Below are 16,461 nucleotides of genomic sequence, written 5' to 3'. Positions count from 1 at the left end.
GCTTTTTTCGCACTTTTATTCACACGTGATTCACGTTTGTTCCAAATGAGCGCATTGCTCCGATGAGCAAATAAATAAATCGCATGTGTAAATACTTTAATATGTTGACAAGGGAAATGAACCATGTGAGCTCTGCACATAATCACTCTAAAATGTCCTGAACAACTGCATTTTCCTTTCTGTATTATAGAGGACAAGATAGTGTTTACTTTTACTGAGGAGCAGAGACTAATGCTACCATCTCAAATTATATCCACCGCCCTATGTAGTGCACTATGTTGGACATGACATAATAGAACTATTTACAAAAATAGTCCTTAAAAAGGTGGTTTTAAGCCCCCGCTATCAAACAGTAGCTTAGATAACTACTTATTAATCATTCAGTGACTGTTAAAAAAATGTTTTTTACTGTTAGGAAGTTAGGAACCCTAAGTAGGGCATAGGCGACATTTGAGATGGGCCCACATTCTCTTTTTAAACGGCGTTACTGACGAAGCAGAGGCTCTGAACACTAACTTTTCCTTTTGCTCTTTGGCTGTGCTGTAGTTCCTCACTGCCAAACAGGTTGTCCAGTTTCCTGAACTTTCCTGCATCTGCTTGCAGCTTCTTCTTTTTTTTTATCACAGGCTTTTTCTGCGCCTCCTTTACGCTTTTTCGACCCTTTCTCCATCTCGCACTCATTCACTATGTATTTTTTGAACTTTTGGTTGTGATTATGGTTTATCCTGGGGGAGGGACATTTCTGTGATTGGCCAATGCACACTTCAGGATTATTATTGAATGTTTAAAACAGAATTTATTTTTCACTCTCTCAGCGGCCCACATACAGAGCAGCCCACCGGGAAAACTCCCGACTCTCTCGATGACCAGTCCATCCCTGCACACACACACACAAAACACACACACACACACACACACACAAAGTGGTGTTTGATTGTGTGACCTTTCTCCTTAACAACTCAACACTCTCTCAGTAAAGAGACAGAAGGCGGAGCTTCAATATCTCGACCAATCAATAAACCCTATTCATTACACGCAGCAGCCGTTACACTAATCAATACAACAGTGAAAAGGAGATGAAGAGCAGAAGAAGTTGTTTAAGACACTGTGGGGGGTTTAATAAGATCTGACAAGCCTGTTCGTTTCACGTTTCAGTAACGCTCTCATGTTGGTACTTCGTCCATCCTGAAGTAGCCTAGCAGGGACAGATTACTTTCTTTGGCAAGAATTAAAGGCTGAAGAATCTGGTGGGAGTTTTTGGACTAAAGGTGAGTCTGAACAAAGACCTATTAGGGTGAGAACAAATGATTTAAATTTACAGCCCAATCATGTTTCACAAAGCTTAAATTAAGGCTATTTTATGATCTGTGTGGCATTCTTAATACAACCGACAGTCATAAAATATAGATACACCTTACCATAAGCTTGCTAGACATCTGTGTTTTTACCACATTTCTGTATTCCTGTTGTCTTGATGAAATCTTTTATTGAATGACCTCAAAATTAGCTGCTAAAATATAATTGTTTATTTAGAAAAGAAGAAAGGAAATCTCTGAGCTCTGCAATGAGCACTCTCTGCAGGTTTCTCTTTTCCTGTGTATGCCACCAGATCAAGAGGAATTCTCTCTCCTCAGAGCTGAGTTCTCTTTGTATAGCAGAGACCCCCAACTTAAAATCTTCGTCTCTTTAGGTTCTGCAGAACCAGTTCAAACTAGTTTACTCTAACCAAGTCTTAGCTTGCATACACTTCCTATTTTGCATGCTTTGTTTAGACTGTTGTTTAACACCCAGGCCGGTTGCTGACCTCAGAAAGGGGGGTTGTCACCCTACTTGAGCCTAATCAGCTTTCATCTCTTGTTTGTGCAGTTCCATAATCTGCTTTCTTATGCTTATGTTTCTTATGCACAGTATGGCCTTCAGGCAATGAGTGCGTCTCTAAGGACACACAGAAAGGGGTACAGAACGGGGTACATTTTATCCTAAAAATTCTAACACTGTCCATGTTTTAGATGTTGTATGTAGTTCTGTATGGTGAGCACAGTGTTGTGTATTAAATAAAATAATTAGCATATAGCATGAGTCAGCACTTCCTAAAAAAAATGGCATACACGCATACACACACACACACACACACACTTTTGTAGATCATACTGCTTTTAATTTGTATGGCATTTCGGTGGCTCTGTGGGTAGCACAGTCGCTTCACAGCAAGAAGGTCCTGGGTTCGACCCCCAGGTGGGGTGGGCCGGGTCCTTTCTGTGTGGAGTTTGCATGTTCTCCCCATGTACGCGTGGGTTTCCATCGGGTGCTTCGGTTTCCTCCCACAGTCCAAAGACGTGCAAGTGAGATGAATTGGAGATACTGAATTGTCCAAGACTGTGTTTGACATTACCTGTGAACTGATGAAGCTTGTGTAATGAGTGACTACCGTTCCTGTCATGAATGTGACCAAAGTGTGTAAAACATGATGTTAAAATCCTAATAAACAAACAATGTACTGTCTATTCGTGTATTATAAACTTAATTGATCCAAGTCATCAAGGATGATAAAGAAGGACAATTCTTGGTCCTCTCCAGGTTTCTTGTTTTAATAATAATTGCTTGATTTTTTCTTGCCACTGTCGGCCTAAGCTAGGGCGCATGAGCAGCAATATACCCTCCTCGAACATACATTTGACAATGTGTTGTATTTAATATGCTCTTTTCACATTGCAGACATATGTTTTCTTCATCGCTCTCTCCTCTCTGGTGCGATTAAGGTCTAAGTGTGTAATATTTAACTGCTGGCCTGTGGGCAGAATCGGCTCGCGTGTAAAATTGAATGCTAATTATGTCATTTCTAAAGCTTTTAATTAACTTTTTTTAAATGAACCTACATTAGAGAGATTTCATTTCTCATGTAGGAATCGGCAAGAATGCAAATTAGTGCCCTTTATGACTCTCTTTTAATTATGTTCTGTAATAATAATAAAAGTACTCGGAATGGTTCCTGTTTTGGGAGAGCGGATGATTTTCTCTTAATGAACACACAAATAGAATCATCTTCATGTCCTGCTATCCACTTTTTCCATTTCCATTTGACATTTAGCAGACGCCTTTATCCAAAGTGACTTACATTACAGTTACAGTATACAATCTGAGCATTTAAGGGTAAAGGGCCTTTGCTCAAAGGCCCAACATCAGCGACCTGGCATTGGTGGGATTACTAGTCCACTACCTTAACCTACAGGCTACGGCTTGCCCTATCCAATATCAACAACCAACTGAAGTGCTTGAAAAATAAACTACAACATATAACTGCAAGCACATGTTCACTACATAGCAAAAAGTATGTTGACACCTTGATATGGCGTTGCCCCTATTTTGCAGCTATAACAGCCTGCTCTCTGAATAAAAGCTTTTCTACAAGATGTTAGAGTGTGTCTGTGAGACTTTGCCTGACCACACAAATGCTCATGTCAGAGTTAGTGACCGTGTCTCCTCGATCAGGAGTGAAAGGTCAGCCACAGTAGAGGAAGCAAAATGTAATCAGTAATTGGATATGACTAGATTGGGATAAAAATGTAATTTAAAAACAATACAGTTCGCTGCAGAGGTTGTGTTTACATTTCCCACCACTTCAATCAACTGCATGTGTCTTTTGGTCAGGGGTGCACAAACTTTTGCATACAAAGCTTTGCTCTTGTGTAGAATAAAGACTGAACAGCTTGTTCTGTTTGGATGAGACATGGAACAGAATAATAAATGATAATGCAAAATTGATTTGCATCTCAAAGCTACTCAGGTGTGTGTGTGTGTGTGTGTGTGTGTGTGTGTGTGTGTGCCTCTGCATCAGCTGTGTATGAATAACCTCTCCAGCTGCTATAAATAAACACACACACACACACACACACACATTTTAGCAGTGTCATCACTGAAATGAATGGGTGTGGATGCAATAAAATAACATATTCTGGTCAGGAAGATGAGGTCTGTTTTCCTCACCAAAACAAAACCAGTGGTTTGTTGTGATCCCAAACAAGATTTGACATCTAATTAAAAGTCGTTATAAAAATTGGCTATTAATAATTGGCACTGCGGCACAACACAGTGGCACTGTGGTACAACACGGTGGCACACCAGCGCTGATATGTTGAGCTTTAAGTTTAATGTCAAACACAGCTCGTGGAGGAAACCCACGCAGACACGGGGAGAACATACTAACTCCACACAGAAAGGACCCGGACCGCTCCACCTGGGAATCAAACCCAGGACCTTCTTGCTGTGAGGTGACGGTGCTACCCACCGAGCCACCGTGCTGCCCCGCCCACGGTACAAAAATTTACAAACGTTTCTATTCATTTTACTGCACTTGTTTTACATTCAAGACAAACACTATATGGCCACAAGTATACGGACACCCCTTCTAAGTATCGAGTTAAGATGTTTTAGTTTCATAACAGTTGTTAAAATCAATTATAAATGCATGGTATGATGAGCCCTGATCTCAATCACATTAAACAACTTTGGGATGAATTGGAACTGTAACTGAAACCCACACCATGTCGTACAACAGAAGCGTCTGACCTCATCTGAGAGCATTTACAGGGCACATATTTGTTAAAATCGTATGGAAAGCATATGGAAAGCCAAAGCTGTTATAGCTACAAGCAGGGTAGGGGTGGCTGAGGGCAACTCCAGATTAATGCTTATGACTTGTCAAAAGGTCAGGCGTCCACGATCCATTGGCTATAAAGTGTAATTCCATTATTTTGGTAATGCCAGTTTAATCACAAACCCAGACGGTGATTTCTTAGTTGCATCCCAAACTGCACTGCATGTGCTACACAGTGTGTAACTAAACCATCAGTAGTGTAGCAATTACACTTTCTAATAAACAGATGCTAATAAAGCTTATTAAAAAAATTTATTCGAGTTTGTTTCCTTAGATTTTACTCGCAACCACCTTTAAGTACACCTACCAGTATGCCACTGTGTGTGTGTGTACTGATCTTTACTGATGAAAGCCAAAGAGTTTAATTCACCCATTATGTTTTATAGTGTCATTAAACTCCACACATACGAAAGGACACACACACACACACACACACCTCTAGAGAGCACTTGTAGTGTTAAGTGCCTTTCTGGGCTGTCAGGAAGGAGATAAAAGACAGAGAGGGTCGTCGTCACGCCCCCATGCAGCGATAAAAGAAATAAATAAATAAAAACAAAGTAAAGATGTGATGAATCGGATCTGCATTTCACCACAACGCTGAATTATTAATAAAAGCTGCTCCATCCGGCACTGACCACACACAATAATAAATATATACACACTAACCACACACACCACCCACACACAATAATAAATATATACACACTGACCACACACACCACCCACACACTGACCACACACACCACCCACACCACCCACACACAATAATAAATATATACACACTGACCACACACACACACATTCATAAATATACACACACACACAATAATACACACACACACACCCACAATAATAAACACACACTGACCACACACAATAATAAATATATACACACTGACCACACACACCCACCCACACACAATAATAAATATTTACACACTGACCACACACACACACATTCATAAATATACACACACACACAATAATACACACACACACACCCACAATAATAAACACACACTGACCACACACAATAATAAATATATACACACTGACCACACACACCCACCCACACACAATAATAAATATTTACACACTGACCACACACACACACATTCATAAATATACACACACACAATAATACACACACACACCCACAATAATACACACACTGACCACACACAATAATAAATATATACACACTAACCACACACACCCACCCACACACAATAATAAATATATACACACTGACCACACACACCACCCACACACAATAATAAATATATACACACTGACCACACACACACACACACACATTCATAAATATACACACACACACAATAATACACACACACACACCCACAATAATAAACACACTGACCACACACAATAATAAATATATACACACTGACCAAACACACCCACCCACACACAATAATAAATATATACACACTGACCACACACACACACACATTCATAAATATACACACACACACAATAACACACACACACAATAATACACACACACACAATAATAAACACACACACTGACCTCACACAATAATAAATATACACACACATTAATAAATATACACACACACATTAATAAATATACACACACACATTAATATATATATATATATATATATATATATATATATATATATATATATATATATATATATATATATATACACTGTGTATATATATATATATATATACACATACACACACCTACACACACATTAATAAATATACCCACACACATTAATAAATATATACACACACACACATTAATAAATATATACACACACCCAAACAAATATATACCCACACACATTAATAAATATACACACACACACACATTAATAAATATACACACACACATTAATAAATATACACACACACATTAATATATATATATATATATATATATATTTATTAATGTGTGTGGGTATATATTTGTTTGGGTGTGTGTATATATTTATTAATGTGTGTGGGTATATTTATTAATGTGTGTGTAGGTGTGTGTATGTGTATATATATATATATATATATATATATATATATATATATATATATATATATATATATATATATATATATACACACATACACACACCTACACACACATTAATAAATATACCCACACACATTAATAAATATATACACACACACATTAATAAATATATACACACACCCAAACAAATATATACCCACACACATTAATAAATATACACACACACACATTAATTAAAATATACACACACCCAAACAAATATATACACACACACTGCCCAAGTTCCAACCGCCCCCCCCACACACACACAATTAATATATACATTCACTCTGGCCAGGTTCCACACACACACACACACACACACACACACACACACACACACACACACACAGAGTGCTAAAGTATAAATATTACACGGCTGCTCCAAACAGACAGTGACAGAGGTGAGGATCGAACCCGAGTCCATTCAGCACCTCAGTTTCATTTTCCAAACCTACATTGCATCATTCTCTCTAACACACACAGTTTAAAATGCACTACACTGCACATTGCAAAGAAACAGCTTACCTGATAAAAGTGTGTGTACACTGATGCAGGTGAAGGTAGAGCGTGTTCAGTCTTCTCCTTTAACTCCTTTTAGTTTCTTCTGGAACAAAGTGAAGAAAAGACAAACGGTAATCGGTCAGCTGCACATCGGCCTGATGGCTGAGATGATCAGTTTAAAACCAAATCAGAAGCAATTCAGGTAAATTGGGATGTAGAGGACTTCACTATCATCTGACTACACACTAGGGCCTGACCGATATACAGATCAACCCATATTACAAGCTGACACAGCAACTACGTGTCTTTAAAAGAAAAAACATTATTAACTGTAAGACTTATTTAACACCAAAAGGTGATAAGGCGTGATCATTAGTCATGTAGACTGTTCTGAGCCACATAGGGTGCATTCCAAAACCCTGATGCTTCTCAGTCTCCATCTCCTAAATCTTTTATTCACCCTGTGACCCTGAAATCGATTAAAGTCGCACATCATGAGGACGTGGCAGTTATACAAATGCGCTCCCAGGACTTAAGAAATAATAAGGACGAATGATCCTGGAGTGAGGAAACATCAGTGTATCAAACCCAGAGATCTTTTCTATGTACATTATAATTTAGGCCATAAAGTGTACACACACACACAAAAACACACACACACCAATAAATATATATACACACACATATATAAATATATACACAGTCTGGCCAGGTTACTTACACACACACACACACACACACACACACACGTTAATATATACACACTCTGCCCAGGTTCAACAGACACACATATTAAGAAATATATACACACTGACCAGATTCAACACACACACACACACACACACACACACATTAAGTAATATATACACAGTGACCAGGTTCAACACACAAACACACACACCCACACACCCACACACACACACAGAAGGGCAGGTATCAGACGAGCGATTACAGCTGTAAAGATCTGCCATCCATTATTAATCTCACCCTGCAGAGAGAATCATCCCCATGATCACCCAGCAGGTGGAGGGAGGATGACGGGCATAAATTTCAATTGAACATCCTGTCTCAGACAGTGTGTGTGTGTGTGTGTGTGTGTGTGTGTGTGTGTGCGCATGTATAAAAAGCACATCTGCTAATATAAATCCACATTAATCGAGCTCGTGTCTGGTTCCAGTGAAACTGAAACTGTACTTTTAAACAAGTCAACAACAAATATTAAGAGCATCTGGGTTTAATTATGATTGTTACTGCCTGTGAGGAGTTTAGCATGTTCCTCCTTTGTTAGCTTTGCTCTTTTCTTTTTCCCCCCTATCTTTTTATTGATGACTCAACAGCAGAAACACATCATACATATCAAGTAGTCATACAAGTCATCTATTTGAAACACAAACACATACATATGAATATATATACAATAAAATTAAAAAAAAATTTAATTAATAAAAATTAATAAAAATAAACGGAAAAATAAATAAATAAAAATTAAAATTAAAAATAAAATAAAAAATTAAATAAAAATTAAATAAATAAATAAATGAAAAAAAAAGTTACCCCTCATCCTCCCCACTCCCCTCAATCGTTAATCGGGAAGATTTCTAAAGTAAGTAATGAACGGCTGCCAAATCTCATAAAATTTATTTGCAGAACTCCAAAAAATCACATCCTTTAACCACAGCGAGTGTGAAGGTGGGGCTGCTGACTTCCAGCTCATGAGAATTCTTTATCTGGCTAATAATAATGTAAAGGCTATAGCCTCACGGTCGCCGGCTGCACATGTGGGGATGACCTCAGGCTCACCAAAGATTGCCCACAGGGGGTCTGGGTCCAATTTATAATTAAACGCTCTCTATAAAGTGATGAAAATGTCTGCCCAGAACTTTTCTATTAAACAAAGATTAATCTTTAATCTGACTGTAAACTGGTGGGACATTTTATTGAGTAACTGGTTGTTGTGTGGTCATATTGTATTATATATTATTCTGTACACGGCAACAGTAGGTGCTTTCTTCATTGTTAATCAAATGTATTAAAAGAAAAAGCAGCCTCAAAGACTCAAATGTAAACTCTTAAATTTCATTCGTCATTTTGCATGCATGGCATTTCCCATCCAAAATCCTACAGTGACCAGACCTTTAGGCTGCATCAGCTGGATTGCAGCCAACACGGTGTTTGTACACCACCTCTCGAGTCCTGTTCATCAGGAGCTGTCGCCTGGGCCATAATTGCTCCACATCTGTCCACTGGCAGTGAAAGCAGGACTAGAAGAACTGGGACAATCTGCAGGAGTTATTAGCCAATACGGACCAATTCAGTCGTGACGGTAGAAGTTCAATTTAGTTTTACAATTATGTCTCGGCTGCTGTGGCCCTGGCTCACCAATCCAACGTCAAAAAATAAGTGGCAAACAAAGCTGACCAAGGATCACCTGCTTTAACCTTGGTGTTGCCTCTTTTCTGTTAAAACTATTACTATTTATTACTATTACTATTAGATATACAGTAAAAGGCACTCAGCAGCCTATTACGCAAACCCACCACCACTAAGATCTGGGTGCCAATCTCTGAGGTGTTATCGACCAGTCATCTACAGACATGGTTAGCTATGTTTGAGTGGGAAGGATGAAGCCCTGCGATGGACTGGTGCCCTGTCCTGGGTATTACTGCTTTGTACCCAGTGTTTCCAAGTGGAACAAGGCCTACAACAACCTTGACCAGGATAAAGAGGTTGATGAAAAAAAATAACAAGTTACGAATTTTCTTAGAATTTCGCAGCACTGAAAAGCAACAAAGCACACTTGTGAAAGTGACCAGTCTGACTGTTTCCACTAGAGCATGATGCCCCGGCATGAACTGGTGTCCTGTCCAAACTCCAGTAGGGTTTGTACAGAACCAGCTCTAAATCATGATGCTCCCACCTTCATACTTCATTGAAGCTTTGGTATTCTCACTCATATATTCATGCAACCTTACTTTCTCCAAATGTGACAAGTGATTGTTCTGATTTGTTTAAATGTTTCTGTGCAGAATGTGTACCTGTTAGCATTTCTGTCCCTGTGGGAGACTGTAGTGCAGTTTGTTGCTTATTGTTTACAGAGGAACGGTTGTTTTTCAAGTGGTCTTTAAACTCTTTTCGAGTGACCGCTGTCTTCTCTGCAAAGTTCATGTCGTGAGATCTCGTGTGGCACAATTGTCCAGTAAAGATTTGTGGTTCCACTTAAGTAATATCAAATCTATTTTAACATCTATAACAAAGGCAGGTTCAATTTGCACTTGTCGGTGTTTGTGGCATTTTTATCTAGAACTTCATATGGATTCATTTGTATGTAACATTTATTTGTTAGAATTTTAACATCATGTTTTACACACTTTGGTCACATTCATGACAGGACAGGTTACACTCATTACACAAGATTCATCAGTTCACAAGTTTAGTGTCAAACAGTCTTGGACAATTTTGTATCTCTAATTCACCTCACTTGCACGTCTTTGTACTGTGGGAGGAAACCGGAGCTCCTGGAGGAAACCCACACAGACACGGGGAGAACATGCAAACTCCACACAGAAAGGACCCGAACCGCTCCTCCTGGGAAACAAACCCAGGACCTTCTTGCTGTGAGGCGAGCCACCATGCCATCCTTATCCTTAACATATATACATTTTATACATACATAAAACAGTGACTGAATACTTTCTCACATGCAAGCTTTAGTTTCTATTTGAAGCACCAATAGCCCTGTAAAACGTTAAGTAAATACATGCACTGAAAGTATATCAAATAAAGAACAAAGAAAAGAGGTCAAATACTTATTTACACTAATAAAATGATGAGTACTGATACACACTGTGTTAATCTTAATCTTAATCAAGAGACTCGGTGGTGTTTGGTTTCAGCCCATCATTCAGCTGCAGGCAAAAGACTTTCCTCACACTTGTTGCAATTCAAACCACGTGTTACTATCAAGAGTCAATCAAAACACCTACAATTATCCATAAACACCCCGGTAGTACAAATAAGTATTTAGAAAAGTTGATAGATTTGTAAATAAATCCCCGGGCTCTCCTGAACGCTGCATCCGAACTAAAAGCATCACACGCCGCTTACTGCACTTCCTGATTTCGGCTGTAACTCCGCTGTGTTTACTCCTAATTCCCTCTCTTTCACGCTGTAAACGATAATATTATTATGTGTAAACAGAAAACCGACCACAATGAAGGGAAATAAGCAGCTTACCTGTGTGTAGAGTGATTAACCAGTAATGTTTATACATCCATTAGCTAAACAGTGTGCCGTTGAAATGGTTCATGCTACATTCATTATAATGAGCTGCTAATGTTAATGCAGGTTCCCGAGTGGAAATAAAGGCGTGGATTAAAACCCCATTTCATCATCACAAACGAAAAACACATTACCGGAGAAGGAAAAGTTCCTTTTTAATAGCATTAGAAAATGACAGGGTGACCATGATGACTGATTATTTCCTTACACTGCTTTAAACTTCCGATGCAACAAGTGAAAATATACTGGCAATGGTTTCTCAACTTTTTTATTTTCAGGCTCAAAGTCAACTGTATTTAAAAATTGTGATTTTTTTAAAGAAAAACTAAGAGCAATATCTTTTAAATAATCTTTAATACACAGTTACTTTACGTTTAATAAGTCATAATAGTCATCATACTAACAATCATAGTAATACTACCACTACTATACTATTACCACTACTATACTATTAATAATGAACAAAAATAGTAATTCTGATATGCAAAGATTTAAGCACTAAATCAGCTCATAGTAACTTAGTTACTTTTTGTAGCCATCTAGAATCCTTTATATACACCAACGAGGCATAACATTATGAGCACTGACAGGTGAAGTGAATAACACTGATTATCTCTTCATCACGGCACCTGTTAGTGGGGGGGATATATTAGGCAGCAAGTGAACATTTTATCCTCAAAGTTGATGTTAGAAGCAGGAAAAAAGGACAAACATAAGGATTTGAGTGAGTTTAAATGGGGCCAAACTGTGATGACTAGACGACTGGGTCAGAGCATCTCCAAAACTGCAGCTCTTGTGGGGTGTTCCCGGTCTGCAGTGGTCAGTATCTATTAAAGGTGCTCCAAAGAAGGAACAGTGGTAAACCGGCGACCGGGTCATGGGCGGCCAAGGCTAATTGATGCACGTGGGGATCGAAGGCTGGACAGACGAGCTACTGTAGCTCAAACTGCTGAAGAAGTTTATGCTGGTTTTGATAGAAAGGTGTCAGAATACACAGAGCATCACAGTTTGTTGCATATGGGGCAGCAAAAGGGGGACCAACACAATATTAGGAAGGTGGTCATAATGTTATGCCTAATCAGTGTGCTTGTTAAAGTAAGATGTGTCTTTAGCAGAACTATACTAGAATTAAAATATACATGATGTGTCTTCATCAAATACTGATCAAATACCTGCGTTTTGAGTTTTTCTGGTCTGTCAGATATTCCCTTAACCTCCAAAGTTTCCCTTGTCTGCCATGTCCTTAATCATAATGTGGACAGTGGAAATTGGGAAATAAAAGCACTTTTATATCTTTTTTTTTTTTAGCCTTTCCTTGTTTTGTAGGCTTCATTTTCTGATCCTGGTTAACATCCACATACCATCCATTAAAAAACTGAGGAGAAAAAAGTTATGAGAATGAAATAAAACTAATTTATTTGTATGGCTCATCAATGTCAGAAATAAATTAGCTATTGCATAAGATATGCATAACAGCTTCATAGCCAAATCAACTGTTAGGAAGCTTATGCAATTCAGGTCATTTGCATGGTGTCTGGTTTGTTTGGTTTTCTCGCAAATATTACCTATGTATGAGAAGAAGTGACTGAAAACTAGCATGCAAATGGTATTCAGATATCATGCATCTATCATTACATGCATCGGTATGCAGCAGGATTCTCGCTCACTACACAGCAGCTACAGATAAACCGACGGTGTTTCCACCACGCCTGTGTGATCTCCAGGGTAAACACAGGAATGAGTGATCATGGCTGTGTGAAGTTCTGTTTCTGCAGCAAAGCTGAAAGTCACCAGCTGGCTGCTCTGAGCCTCCTGGACAATATTGATAAGAACATTTCATTCTCCAGGCGCTCATTTATTACAGCGGGTTCCTGCAGGAATCCTATCCTGGTATAATGTGATAACTGAGGACTGACTTTAGTTCAGCAGGAACGTTCTTAAATGCCCAGAAGAGAGCACTTCACTGCAGGGGCATGCATCACACTGAAGGTCTACTCCTGGGGAAAAACTAAATACGTGGTCTGTATTTGAAACACATCTTTTCATATCATACTATATAGCAGAGGTATGAGTATACATGTAGTATTTGTATATGATGTGCTGGGTCATCTGGCTGTACTGAGTTTTATCCCTTTAGGATCAGGACTGTCCACTCTGGCTTTAGAAAAATGTGTGACAAACGAGTGTTGCTGTCGTTCTGCCTCTGGTTCCTAAGCAGTCGTAATGAATAACAAGTTTGACTAGACCCAATAAAAACATGCATGGAGCAGTGATCTTTTACCCTACATTCTCACCTGATGCCAAGTGAAAATATGTCTGGGTGGTTAGATATAATTCAAGAACCACCACAAAAAATCGACAATTGATTAGAAGTTGCTAGAACTCCCCGGAACCCTCTCTCTACAGTGATACTGTACATGGTCAAGCAAGCTTTATATCACTTTACATGAAACTGTTTACCTCACACATACAGTGCCTTGCAAAAGTATTCAGCCCCCTTGAACTTTTCAACCTTTTGCCACATTTCAGGCTTCAAACATAACGATATGAAATTGTAATTTTTTGTGAAGAATCAACAACAAGTGGGACACAATCGTGAAGTAGAACGAAATTTATTGGATATTTCAAACTTTTTTTAGAAATAAAAAACTAAAAAGTGGGGCGTGCAATATTATTCAGCCCCTTTACTTTCAGTGCAGCAAACTCACTCCAGAAGTTCAGTGAGGATCTCTGAATGATCCAATGTTGACCTAAATGACTGATGGTGATAAATAGAATCCACCTGTGTGTAATCAAGTCTCCGTATAAATGCACCTGCTCTGTGACAGTCTCAGAGTTCTGTTTAAAGCGCAGAGAGCATCATGAAGACCAAGGAACACACCAGGCAGGTCCGAGATACTGTTGTGGAGAAGTTTAAAGCCGGATTTGGATACAAAAAGATTTCCCAAGCTTTAAACATCTCAAGGAGCACTGTGCAAGCGATCATATTGAAATGGAAGGAGTATCAGACCACTACAAATCTACCAAGACCCGGCCGTCCCTCTAAACTTTCAGCTCAAACAAGGAGAAGACTGATCAGAGATGCAGCCAAGAGGCCCATGATCACTCTGAATGAACTGCAGAGATCTACAGCTGAGGTGGGAGACTCTGTCCATAGGACACAATCAGTCGTACACTGCACAAATCTGGCCTTTATGGAAGAGTGGCAAGAAGAAAGCCATTTCTCAAAGATATCTATAAAAAGTCACCTGGGAGACACACCAAACATGTGGAAGAAGGTGCTCTGGTCAGATGAAACCAAAATCGAACTTTTTGGCCACAATGCAAAACGTTATGTTTGGCGTAAAAGCAACACAGCTCATCACCCTGAACACACCATCCCCACTGTCAAACATGGTGGTGGCAGCATCATGGTTTGGGCCTGCTTTTCTTCAGCAGGGACAGGGAAGATGGTTAAAATTGATGGGAAGATGGATGGAGCCAAATACAGGACCATTCTGGAAGAAAACCTGTTGCAGTCTGCAAAAGACCTGAGACTGGGACGGAGATTTATCTTCCAACAAGACAATGATCCAAAACATAAAGCAAAATCTACAATGGAATGGTTCACAAATAAACGTATCCAGGTGTTAGAATGGCCAAGTCAAAGTCCAGACCTGAATCCCATCGAGAATCTGTGGAAAGAGCTGAAAACTGCTGTTCACAAACGCTCTCCATCCAACCTCACTGAGCTCGAGCTGTTTTGCAAGGAAGAATGGGCAAAAATTTCTGTCTCTCGATGTGCAAAACTGATAGAGACATACCCCAAGCAACTTGCAGCTGTAATCGCAGCAAAAGGTGGCGCTACAAAGTATTAACGCAAGGGGGCTGAATAATATTGCACGCCCCACTTTTCAGTTTTTTATTTCTAAAAAAAGTTTAAAATATCCAATAAATTTCGTTCCACTTCACGATTGTGTCCCACTTGTTGTTGATTCTTCACAAAAAATTACAATTTCATATCGTTATGTTTGAAGCCTGAAATGTGGCAAAAGGTTGAAAAGTTCAAGGGGGCTGAATACTTTTGCAAGGCACTGTATCTGTACAATTATATACCCTTTAAGACCCTATGTATAGTTATTTATTTTACATATGTATATTATTATAGTTATACATAGCTAATTTCCTATTACTATTATCTATTTATTTATCTATTTATTATTATCACCATGGCCTTGGAGCCTTAATAACCTCAATAATGCATTTTTGTTGTCCATGTAATCAGCGTCACAACTGCAGTTAGACTTTAAGATGCTTTGGAGTTTCTTTTCTGCAAGATGGTATCCCATCCTATGCTTGCTTGACAGTGGACAGTGACTCTTGTGTTTCTTTTTAACACATGGAAAAGGTTGTGTGTTGGTGTTACTTGGATTTCTTTCAGCAAAAAGTCACAGTTTGGGTTAGTTTCTCATCATTGGCAGAAGAGCACAGTTACAGTTTTGTGTAGCTTGTGATTAGAGAAAACTGTTTGTACAGATTATCATTGGATTAAAGTTGCTTGGAAGTTGCTCGTGAAAGTCAGACCACTTTTTAAGATCTGTTAAAGAGGTTAATGGACTTTTTCTAAAGCTTGTTGCTTTGCCTAATGGCTGCAGTCAAGCTAGCTTTAATTATAAGTCAACAATTGTAGCAAATAATATATGAAACAAAATTACTAATGAATTACTAACTAAAAATAACTAATGAAACAAAATTAGAGGTCATTGCTCAAAGTTAATCACAATGACCTTTTAACAAGACCACGTTCATCATCCTAAATCTGTAAAACAATGAAAAATAAACCAGGTTGCATGTTTTCCAATCATTTAGTTACTAAAAAGAACATGGCGTCCCTTCTGTCGAGGAACACGACCAAATCCCATGTGTTTGCCTCAGGTTTCCTCTGTTACGCAAACACAAAACCACAAACACAAGGCCTACAACCTCA

General features: G+C 38.7%; 1 long non-coding RNA gene across 1 annotated transcript; it reads right to left on the bottom strand.

The window, feature by feature from the left end:
* Positions 1-345: 345 nt before the first annotated feature.
* LOC134326100 (uncharacterized) lies at positions 346-11,539 on the bottom strand. The gene is made up of 3 exons (XR_010014490.1): positions 11,451-11,539; positions 7,242-7,320; positions 346-877 (listed from the first exon to the last, which is right to left on the bottom strand). It is a non-coding gene; the product is annotated as an uncharacterized LOC134326100 (long non-coding RNA).
* Positions 11,540-16,461: the final 4,922 nt, after the last annotated feature.

The sequence above is a fragment of the Trichomycterus rosablanca genome, chromosome 14, assembly GCF_030014385.1.
Source record: "Trichomycterus rosablanca isolate fTriRos1 chromosome 14, fTriRos1.hap1, whole genome shotgun sequence".
NCBI classification, from domain to species: domain Eukaryota; kingdom Metazoa; phylum Chordata; class Actinopteri; order Siluriformes; family Trichomycteridae; genus Trichomycterus; species Trichomycterus rosablanca.
This window is presented reverse-complemented; position numbering and strand designations above follow the sequence as displayed.